Source organism: Eurosta solidaginis, unplaced genomic scaffold (assembly GCF_040869045.1).
Source record: "Eurosta solidaginis isolate ZX-2024a unplaced genomic scaffold, ASM4086904v1 ctg00001058.1, whole genome shotgun sequence".
NCBI lineage: Eukaryota > Metazoa > Arthropoda > Insecta > Diptera > Tephritidae > Eurosta > Eurosta solidaginis.
Genome location: NW_027136901.1, coordinates 433,175 through 445,109, shown reverse-complemented (window position 1 = coordinate 445,109; position 11,935 = coordinate 433,175).

Sequence of the window (11,935 nt, the reverse complement as noted above, 5' to 3'; positions counted from 1 at the left end):
TCTCGTTGTATATCCTTTAATTCTAGAGTTAAATTGATAAATAACGTGTACGAATTTGTTTAACGCATTTGTTTTGGTTACTCGGCGTCTCCGTTCTCGTGTAGCCTACATATTGCGTTTTTTTTTTAATTTGCTTACCGGGCTAAAGGTTAGCATGTTTAAAATACGTAAGTCGTTTTGTTCATCAAATTTAAGTAGATAACTCATCAGTTGTTTGCATCAGACCGACAATTTTTGAGATAGTTATTAAAACTGTTTAAAGGTTGTCAAACGTTTTTTTCTCGTTGTATATCCTTTAATTCTAGAGTTAAATTGATAAATAACGTGTACGAATTTGTCTAACGCATTTGTTTTGGTTACTCGACGTCTCCGTTCTCGTGTAGCCTACATATTGCGTTTTTTTTTTAATTTGCTTACCGGGCTAAAGGTTAGCATGTTTAAAATACGTAAGTCGTTTTGTTCAACAAATTTAAGTAGATAACTCATCAGTTTTTTGCATCAGAGCGACAATTTTTGAGATAGTTATTAAAACTGTTTAAAGGTTGTCAAACGTTGTTTCTCGTTGTATATCCTTTAATTCTAGAGTTAAATTGATAAATGACGTGTACGAATTTGTTTAACGCATTTGTTTTGGTTACTCGACGTCTCCGTTCTCGTGTAGCCTACATATTGCGTTTTTTTTTTTAATTTGCTTACCGGGCTAAAGGTTAGCATGTTTAAAATACGTAAGTCGTTTTGTTCAACAAATTTAAGTAGATAACTCATCAGTTGTTTGCATCAGAGCGACAATTTTTGAGATAGTTATTAAAACTGTTTAAAGGTTGTCAAACGTTGTTTCTCGTTGTATATCCTTTAATTCTAGAGTTAAATTGATAAATAACGTGTACGAATTTTTTTAACGCATTTGTTTTGGTTACTCGACGTCTCCGTTCTCGTGTAGCCTACATATTGCGTTTTTTTTTAATTTGCTTACCGGGCTAAAGGTTAGCATGTTTAAAATACGTAAGTCGTTTTGTTCAACAAATTTGAGTAGATAACTCAGCAGTTGTTTGCATCAGAGCGACAATTTTTGAGATAGTTATTAAAACTGTTTAAAGGTTGTCAAACGTTGTTTCTCGTTGTATATCCTTTAATTCTAGAGTTAAATTGATAAATAACGTGTACGAATTTGTTTAACGCATTTGTTTTGGTTACTCGACGTCTCCGTTCTCGTGTAGCCTACATATTGCGTTTTTTTTTTTAATTTGCTTACCGGGCTAAAGGTTAGCATGTTTAAAATACGTAAGTCGTTTTGTTCAACAAATTTGAGTAGATAACTCATCAGTTGTTTGCATCAGAGCAACAATTTTTGAGATAGTTATTAAAACTGTTTAAAGGTTGTCAAACGTTGTTTCTCGTTGTATATCCTTTAATTCTAGAGTTAAATTGATAAACAACGTGTACGAATTTGTTTAACGCATTTGTTTTGGTTACTCGACGTCTCCGTTCTCGTGTAGCCTACATATTCCGTTTTTTTTTTAATTTGCTTACCGGGCTAAAGGTTAGCATGCTTAAAATACGTAAGTCGGTGTGTTCAACAAATTTGAGTAGATAACTCATCAGTTGTTTGCATCAGAGCGACAATTTTTGAGATAGTTATTAAAACTGTTTAAAGGTTGTCAAACGTTGTTTCTCGTTGTATATCCTTTAATTCTAGAGGTGAATTGATAAATAACGTGTACGAATTTGTTTAACGCATTTGTTTTGGTTACTCGACGTCTCCGTTCTCGGGTAGCCTACATATTGCGTTTTTTTTTTTAATTTGCTTACCGGGCTAAAGGTTAGCATGTTTAAAATACGTAAGTCGTTTTGTTCAACAAATTTGAGTAGATAACTCATCAGTTGTTTGCATCAGAGCGTCAATTTTTGAGATAGTTATTAAAACTGTTTAAAGGTTGTCAAACGTTGTTTCTCGTTGTATATCCTTTAATTCTAGAGTTAAATTGATAAATAACGTGTACGAATTTGTTTAACGCATTTGTTTTGGTTACTCGACGTCTCCGTTCTCGTGTAGCCTACATATTGCGTTTTTTTTTTTTTAATTTGCTTACCGGGCTAAAGGTTAGCATGCTTTAAATACGTAAGTCGTTTTGTTCAACAAATTTGAGTAGATAACTCATCAGTTGTTTGCATCAGAGCGACAATTTTTGAGATAGTTATTAAAACTGTTTAAAGGTTGTCAAACGTTGTTTCTCGTTGTATATCCTTTAATTCTAGAGTTAAATTGATAAATAACGTGTACGAATTTGTTTAACGCATTTGTTTTGGTTACTCGACGTCTCCGTTCTCGTGTAGCCTATATATTGCGTTTTTTTTTTAATTTGCTTACCGCGCTAAAGAATAGCATGCTTAAAATACGTAAGTCGTTTTGTTCAACAAATTTAAGTAGATAACTCATCAGCTGTTTGCATCAGAGCGACAAATTTTGAGATAGTTATTAAAACTGTTTAAAGGTTGTCAAACGTTGTTTCTCGTTGTATATCCTTTAATTCTAGAGTTAAATTGATAAATAACGTGTACGAATTTGTTTAACGCATTTGTTTTGGTTACTCGACGTCTCCGTTCTCGTGTAGCCTACATATAGCGTTTTTTTTTTTAATTTGCTTACCGGGCTAAAGGTTAGCATGTTTAAAATACGTAAGTCGTTTTGTTCAACAAATTTGAGTAGATAACTCATCAGTTGTTTGCATCAGAGCGACAATTTTTGAGATAGTTATTAAAACTGTTTAAAGGTTGTCAAACGTTGTTTCTCGTTGTATATCCTTTAATTCTAGAGTTAAATTGATAAATAACGTGTACGAATTTGTTTAACGCATTTGTTTTGGTTACTCGACGTCTCCGTTCTCGTGTAGCCTACATATTGCGTTTTTTTTTTAATTTGCTTACCGGGCTAAAGGTTAGCATGTTTAAAATACGTAAGTCGTTTTGTTCATCAAATTTAAGTAGATAACTCATCAGTTGTTTGCATCAGAGCGACAATTTTTGAGATAGTTATTAAAACTGTTTAAAGGTTGTCAAACGTTGTTTCTCGTTGTATATCCTTTAATTCTAGAGTTAAATTGATAAATAACGTGTACGAATTTGTTTAACGCATTTGTTTTGGTTACTCGACGTCTCCGTTCTCGTGTAGCCTACATATTGCGTTTTTTTTTTTTTAATTTGTTTACCGGGCTAAAGGTTAGCATGCTTAAAATACGTAAGTCGTTTTGTTCAACAAATTTAAGTAGATAACTCAACAGTTGTTTGCATCAGAGCGATAATTTTTGAGATTGTTATTAAAACTGTTTAAAAGTTGTCAAACGTTGTTTCTCGTTGTATATCCTTTAATTCTAGAGTTAAATTGATAAATAACGTGTACGAATTTGTTTAACGTATTTGTTTTGGTTACTCGACGTCTCCGTTCTCGTGTAGCCTACATATTGCGTTTCTTTTTAATTTGCTTACCGGGCTAAAGGTTAGCATGTTTAAAATACGTAAGTCGTTTTGTTCATCAAATTTAAGTAGATAACTCATCAGTTGTTTGCATCAGAGCGACAATTTTTGAGATAGTTATTAAAACTGTTTAAAGGTTGTCAAACGTTGTTTCTCGTTGTATATCCTTTAATTCTAGAGTTAAATTTATAAATAACGGGTACGAATTTGTTTAACGCATTTGTTTTGGTTACTCGACGTCTCCGTTCTGGTGTAGCCTACATATTGCGTTTTTTTTTTTTAATTTGCTTGCCGGGCTAAAGGTTAGCATGCTTAAAATACGTAAGTCGTTTTGTTCAACAAATTTAAGTAGATAACTCAACAGTTGTTTGCATCAGAGCGGCAATTTTTGAGATAGTTATTAAAACTGTTTAAAGGTTGTCAAACGTTATTTCTCGTTGTATATCCTTTAATTCTAGAGTTAAATTGATAAATAACGTGTACGAATTTGTTTAACGCATTTGTTTTGGTTACTCGACGTCTCCGTTCTCGTGTAGCCTACATATTGCGTTTTTTTTTTTTTAATTTGTTTACCGGGCTAAAGGTTAGCATGCTTAAAATACGTAAGTCGTTTTGTTCAACAAATTTAAGTAGATAACTCAACAGTTGTTTGCATCAGAGCGATAATTTTTGAGATTGTTATTAAAACTGTTTAAAAGTTGTCAAACGTTGTTTCTCGTTGTATATCCTTTAATTCTAGAGTTAAATTGATAAATAACGTGTACGAATTTGTTTAACGCATTTGTTTTGGTTACTCGACGTCTCCGTTCTCGTGTAGCCTACATATTGCGTTTTTTTTTTTTAATTTGCTTACCGGGCTAAAGGTTAGCATGCTTTAAATACGTAAGTCGTTTTGTTCAACAAATTTGAGTAGATAACTCATCAGTTGTTTGCATCAGAGCGACAATTTTTGAGATAGTTATTAAAACTGTTTAAAGGTTGTCAAACGTTGTTTCTCGTTGTATATCCTTTAATTCTAGAGTTAAATTGATAAATAACGTGTACGAATTTGTTTAACGCATTTGTTTTGGTTACTCGACGTCTCCGTTCTCGTGTAGCCTATATATTGCGTTTTTTTTTTTAATTTGCTTACCGCGCTAAAGAATAGCATGCTTAAAATACGTAAGTCGTTTTGTTCAACAAATTTAAGTAGATAACTCATCAGCTGTTTGCATCAGAGCGACAAATTTTGAGATAGTTATTAAAACTGTTTAAAGGTTGTCAAACGTTGTTTCTCGTTGTATATCCTTTAATTCTAGAGTTAAATTGATAAATAACGTGTACGAATTTGTTTAACGCATTTGTTTTGGTTACTCGACGTCTCCGTTCTCGTGTAGCCTACATATTGCGTTTTTTTTTTAATTTGCTTACCGGGCTAAAGGTTAGCATGTTTAAAATACGTAAGTCGTTTTGTTCAACAAATTTGAGTAGATAACTCATCAGTTGTTTGCATCAGAGCGACAATTTTTGAGATAGTTATTAAAACTGTTTAAAGGTTGTCAAACGTTGTTTCTCGTTGTATATCCTTTAATTCTAGAGTTAAATTGATAAATAACGTGTACGAATTTGTTTAACGCATTTGTTTTGGTTACTCGACGTCTCCGTTCTCTTGTAGCCTACATATTGCGTTTTTTTTTTAATTTGCTTACCGGGCTAAAGGTTAGCATGTTTAAAATACGTAAGTCGTTTTGTTCATCAAATCTAAGTAGATAACTCATCAGTTGTTTGCATCAGAGCGACAATTTTTGAGATAGTTATTAAAACTGTTTAAAGGTTGTCAAACGTTGTTTCTCGTTGTATATCCTTTAATTCTAGAGTTAAATTGATAAATAACGTGTACGAATTTGTTTAACGCATTTGTTTTGGTTACTCGACGTCTCCGTTCTCGTGTAGCCTACATATTGCGTTTTTTTTTTTTTAATTTGTTTACCGGGCTAAAGGTTAGCATGCTTAAAATACGTAAGTCGTTTTGTTCAACAAATTTAAGTAGATAACTCAACAGTTGTTTGCATCAGAGCGATAATTTTTGAGATTGTTATTAAAACTGTTTAAAAGTTGTCAAACGTTGTTTCTCGTTGTATATCCTTTAATTCTAGAGTTAAATTGATAAATAACGTGTACGAATTTGTTTAACGTATTTGTTTTGGTTACTCGACGTCTCCGTTCTCGTGTAGCCTACATATTGCGTTTCTTTTTAATTTGCTTACCGGGCTAAAGGTTAGCATGTTTAAAATACGTAAGTCGTTTTGTTCATCAAATTTAAGTAGATAACTCATCAGTTGTTTGCATCAGAGCGACAATTTTTGAGATAGTTATTAAAACTGTTTAAAGGTTGTCAAACGTTGTTTCTCGTTGTATATCCTTTAATTCTAGAGTTAAATTTATAAATAACGGGTACGAATTTGTTTAACGCATTTGTTTTGGTTACTCGACGTCTCCGTTCTGGTGTAGCCTACATATTGCGTTTTTTTTTTTTTTAATTTGCTTACCGGGCTAAAGGTTAGCATGCTTTAAATACGTAAGTCGTTTTGTTCAACAAATTTGAGTAGATAACTCATCAGTTGTTTGCATCAGAGCGACAATTTTTGAGATAGTTATTAAAACTGTTTAAAGGTTGTCAAACGTTGTTTCTCGTTGTATATCCTTTAATTCTAGAGTTAAATTGATAAATAACGTGTACGAATTTGTTTAACGCATTTGTTTTGGTTACTCGACGTCTCCGTTCTCGTGTAGCCTATATATTGCGTTTTTTTTTTTAATTTGCTTACCGCGCTAAAGAATAGCATGCTTAAAATACGTAAGTCGTTTTGTTCAACAAATTTAAGTAGATAACTCATCAGCTGTTTGCATCAGAGCGACAAATTTTGAGATAGTTATTAAAACTGTTTAAAGGTTGTCAAACGTTGTTTCTCGTTGTATATCCTTTAATTCTAGAGTTAAATTGATAAATAACGTGTACGAATTTGTTTAACGCATTTGTTTTGGTTACTCGACGTCTCCGTTCTCGTGTAGCCTACATATTGCGTTTTTTTTTTTAATTTGCTTACCGGGCTAAAGGTTAGCATGTTTAAAATACGTAAGTCGTTTTGTTCAACAAATTTGAGTAGATAACTCATCAGTTGTTTGCATCAGAGCGACAATTTTTGAGATAGTTATTAAAACTGTTTAAAGGTTGTCAAACGTTGTTTCTCGTTGTATATCCTTTAATTCTAGAGTTAAATTGATAAATAACGTGTACGAATTTGTTTAACGCATTTGTTTTGGTTACTCGACGTCTCCGTTCTCGTGTAGCCTACATATTGCGTTTTTTTTTTAATTTGCTTACCGGGCTAAAGGTTAGCATGTTTAAAATACGTAAGTCGTTTTGTTCATCAAATTTAAGTAGATAACTCATCAGTTGTTTGCATCAGAGCGACAATTTTTGAGATAGTTATTAAAACTGTTTAAAGGTTGTCAAACGTTGTTTCTCGTTGTATATCCTTTAATTCTAGAGTTAAATTGATAAATAACGTGTACGAATTTGTTTAACGCATTTGTTTTGGTTACTCGACGTCTCCGTTCTCGTGTAGCCTACATATTGCGTTTTTTTTTTTTTAATTTGTTTACCGGGCTAAAGGTTAGCATGCTTAAAATACGTAAGTCGTTTTGTTCAACAAATTTAAGTAGATAACTCAACAGTTGTTTGCATCAGAGCGATAATTTTTGAGATTGTTATTAAAACTGTTTAAAAGTTGTCAAACGTTGTTTCTCGTTGTATATCCTTTAATTCTAGAGTTAAATTGATAAATAACGTGTACGAATTTGTTTAACGTATTTGTTTTGGTTACTCGACGTCTCCGTTCTCGTGTAGCCTACATATTGCGTTTCTTTTTAATTTGCTTACCGGGCTAAAGGTTAGCATGTTTAAAATACGTAAGTCGTTTTGTTCATCAAATTTAAGTAGATAACTCATCAGTTGTTTGCATCAGAGCGACAATTTTTGAGATAGTTATTAAAACTGTTTAAAGGTTGTCAAACGTTGTTTCTCGTTGTATATCCTTTAATTCTAGAGTTAAATTTATAAATAACGGGTACGAATTTGTTTAACGCATTTGTTTTGGTTACTCGACGTCTCCGTTCTGGTGTAGCCTACATATTGCGTTTTTTTTTTTTAATTTGCTTGCCGGGCTAAAGGTTAGCATGCTTAAAATACGTAAGTCGTTTTGTTCAACAAATTTAAGTAGATAACTCAACAGTTGTTTGCATCAGAGCGGCAATTTTTGAGATAGTTATTAAAACTGTTTAAAGGTTGTCAAACGTTGTTTCTCGTTGTATATCCTTTAATTCTAGAGTTAAATTTATAAATAACGTGTAGGAATTTGTTTAACGCATTTGTTTTGGTTACTCGACGTCTCCGTTCTCGTGTAGCCTACATATTGCGTTTTTTTTTTTTAATTTGCTTACCGGGCTAAAGGTTAGCATGCTTAAAATACGTAAGTCGTTTTGTTCAACAAATTTAAGTAGATAACTCATCAGTTTTTTGCATCAGAGCGACAATTTTTGAGATAGTTATTAAAACTGTTTAAAGGTTGTCAAACGTTGTTTCTCGTTGTATATCCTTTAATTCTAGAGTTAAATTGATAAATAACGTGTACGAATTTTTTTAACGCATTTGTTTTGGTTACTCGACGTCTCCGTTCTCGTGTAGCCTACATATTGCGTTTTTTTTTAATTTGCATACCGGGCTAAAGGTTAGCATGTTTAAAATACGTAAGTCGTTTTGTTCAACAAATTTGAGTAGATAACTCAGCAGTTGTTTGCATCAGAGCGACAATTTTTGAGATAGTTATTAAAACTGTTAAAGGTTGTCAAACGTTGTTTCTCGTTGTATATCCTTTAATTCTAGAGTTAAATTGATAAATAACGTGTACGAATTTGTTTAACGCATTTGTTTTGGTTACTCGACGTCTCCGTTCTCGTGTAGCCTACATATTGCGTTTTTTTTTTAATTTGCTTACCGGGCTAAAGGTTAGCATGTTTAAAATACGTAAGTCGTTTTGTTCAACAAATTTGAGTAGATAACTCATCAGTTGTTTGCATCAGAGCAACAATTTTTGAGATAGTTATTAAAACTGTTTAAAGGTTGTCAAACGTTGTTTCTCGTTGTATATCCTTTAATTCTAGAGTTAAATTGATAAATAACGTGTACGAATTTGTTTAACGCATTTGTTTTGGTTACTCGACGTCTCCGTTCTCGTGTAGCCTACATATTCCGTTTTTTTTTTAATTTGCTTACCGGGCTAAAGGTTAGCATGCTTAAAATACGTAAGTCGGTGTGTTCAACAAATTTGAGTAGATAACTCATCAGTTGTTTGCATCAGAGCGACAATTTTTGAGATAGTTATTAAAACTGTTTAAAGGTTGTCAAACGTTGTTTCTCGTTGTATATCCTTTAATTCTAGAGGTTAATTGATAAATAACGTGTACGAATTTGTTTAATGCATTTGTTTTGGTTACTCGACGTCTCCGTTCTCGGGTAGCCTACATATTCCGTTTTTTTTTTTTAATTTGCTTACCGGGCTAAAGGTTAGCATGTTTAAAATACGTAAGTCGTTTTGTTCAACAAACTTGAGTAGATAACTCATCAGTTGTTTGCATCAGAGCGTCAATTTTTGAGATAGTTATTAAAACTTTTTAAAGGTTGTAAACGTTGTTTCTCGTTGTATATCCTTTAATTCTAGAGTTAAATTGATAAATAACGTGTACGAATTTGTTTAACGCATTTGTTTTGGTTACTCGACGTCTCCGTTCTCGTGTAGCCTACATATTGCGTTTTTTTTTTTTAATTTGCTTACCGGGCTAAAGGTTAGCATGCTTTAAATACGTAAGTCGTTTTGTTCAACAAATTTGGGTAGATAACTCATCAGTTGTTTGCATCAGAGCGACAATTTTTGAGATAGTTATTAAAACTGTTTAAAGGTTGTCAAACGTTGTTTCTCGTTGTATATCCTTTAATTCTAGAGTTAAATTAATAAATAACGTGTACGAATTTGTTTAACGCATTTGTTTTGGTTACTCGACGTCTCCGTTCTCGTGTAGCCTATATATTGCGTTTTTTTTTTTAATTTGCTTACCGCGCTAAAGAATAGCATGCTTAAAATACGTAAGTCGTTTTGTTCAACAAATTTAAGTAGATAACTCATCAGCTGTTTGCATCAGAGCGACAATTTTTGAGATAGTTATTAAAACTGTTTAAAGGTTGTCAAACGTTGTTTCTCGTTGTATATCCTTTAATTCTAGAGTTAAATTGATAAATAACGTGTACGAATTTGTTTAGCGCATTTGTTTTGGTTACTCGACGTCTCCGTTCTCGTGTAGCCTACATATTGCGTTTTTTTTTTTAATTTGCTTACCGGGCTAAAGGTTAGCATGTTTAAAATACGTAAGTCGTTTTGTTCAACAAATTTGAGTAGATAACTCATCAGTTGTTTGCATCAGAGCGACAATTTTTGAGATGGTTATTAAAACTGTTTAAAGGTTGTCAAACGTTGTTTCTCGTTGTATATCCTTTAATTCTAGAGTTAAATTGATAAATAACGTGTACGAATTTGTTTAACGCATTTGTTTTGGTTACTCGACGTCTCCGTTCTCGTGTAGCCTACATATTGCGTTTTTTTTTTAATTTGCTTACCGGGCTAAAGGTTAGCATGTTTAAAATACGTAAGTCGTTTTGTTCATCAAATTTAAGTAGATAACTCATCAGTTGTTTGCATCAGAGCGACAATTTTTGAGATAGTTATTAAAACTGTTTAAAGGTTGTCAAACGTTGTTTCTCGTTGTATATCCTTTAATTCTAGAGTTAAATTGATAAATAACGTGTACGAATTTGTTTAACGCATTTGTTTTGGTTACTCGACGTCTCCGTTCTCGTGTAGCCTACATAGTGCGTTTTTTTTTTTAATTTGCTTACCGGGCTAAAGGTTAGCATGCTTAAAATACGTAAGTCGTTTTGTTCAACAAATTTAAGTAGATAACTCAACAGTTGTTTGCATCAGAGCGATAATTTTTGAGATTGTTATTAAAACTGTTTAAAGGTTGTCAAACGTTGTTTCTCGTTGTATATCCTTTAATTCTAGAGTTAAATTGATAAATAACGTGTACGAATTTGTTTAACGTATTTGTTTTGGTTACTCGACGTCTCCGTTCTCGTGTAGCCTACATATTGCGTTTCTTTTTAATTTGCTTACCGGGCTAAAGGTTAGCATGTTTAAAATACGTAAGTCGTTTTGTTCATCAAATTTAAGTAGATAACTCATCAGTTGTTTGCATCAGAGCGACAATTTTTGAGATAGTTATTAAAACTGTTTAAAGGTTGTCAAACGTTGTTTCTCGTTGTATATCCTTTAATTCAAGAGTTAAATTTATAAATAACGGGTACGAATTTGTATAACGCATTTGTTTTGGTTACTCGACGTCTCCGTTCTGGTGTAGCCTACATATTGCGTTTTTTTTTTTAATTTGCTTGCCGGGCTAAAGGTTAGCATGCTTAAAATACGTAAGTCGTTTTGTTCAACAAATTTAAGTAGATAACTCAACAGTTGTTTGCATCAGAGCGGCAATTTTTGAGATAGTTATTAAAACTGTTTAAAGGTTGTCAAACGTTGTTTCTCGTTGTATATCCTTTAATTCTAGAGTTAAATTTATAAATAACGTGTACGAATTTGTTTAACGCATTTGTTTTGGTTACTCGACGTCTCCGTTCTCGTGTAGCCTACATATTGCGTTTTTTTTTAATTTGCTTACCGGGCTAAAGGTTAGCATGCTTAAAATACGTAAGTCGTTTTGTTCAACAAATTTAAGTAGATAACTCATCAGTTGTTTGCATCAGAGCGACAATTTTTGAGATAGTTATTAAAACTGTTTAAAGGTTGTCAAACGTTGTTTCTCGTTGTATATCCTTCAATTCTAGAGTTAAATTGATAAGTAACGTGTACGAATTTGTTTAACGCATTTGTTTTGGTTACTCGACGTCTCCGTTCTCGTGTAGCCTACATATTGCGTTTTTTTTTAATTTGCTTACCGGGCTAAAGGTTAGCATGCTTAAAATACGTAAGTCGTTTTGTTCAACAAATTTAAGTAGATAACTCAACAGTTGTTTGCATCAGAGCGATAATTTTTGAGATTGTTATTAAAACTGTTTAAAGGTTGTCAAACGTTGTTTCTCGTTGTATATCCTTTAATTCTAGAGTTAAATTGATAAATAACGTGTACGAATTTGTTTAACGTATTTGTTTTGGTTACTCGACGTCTCCGTTCTCGTGTAGCCTACATATTGCGTTTCTTTTTAATTTGCTTACCGGGCTAAAGGTTAGCATGTTTAAAATACGTAAGTCGTTTTGTTCAACAAATTTAAGTAGATAACTCATCAGTTGTTTGCATCAGAGCG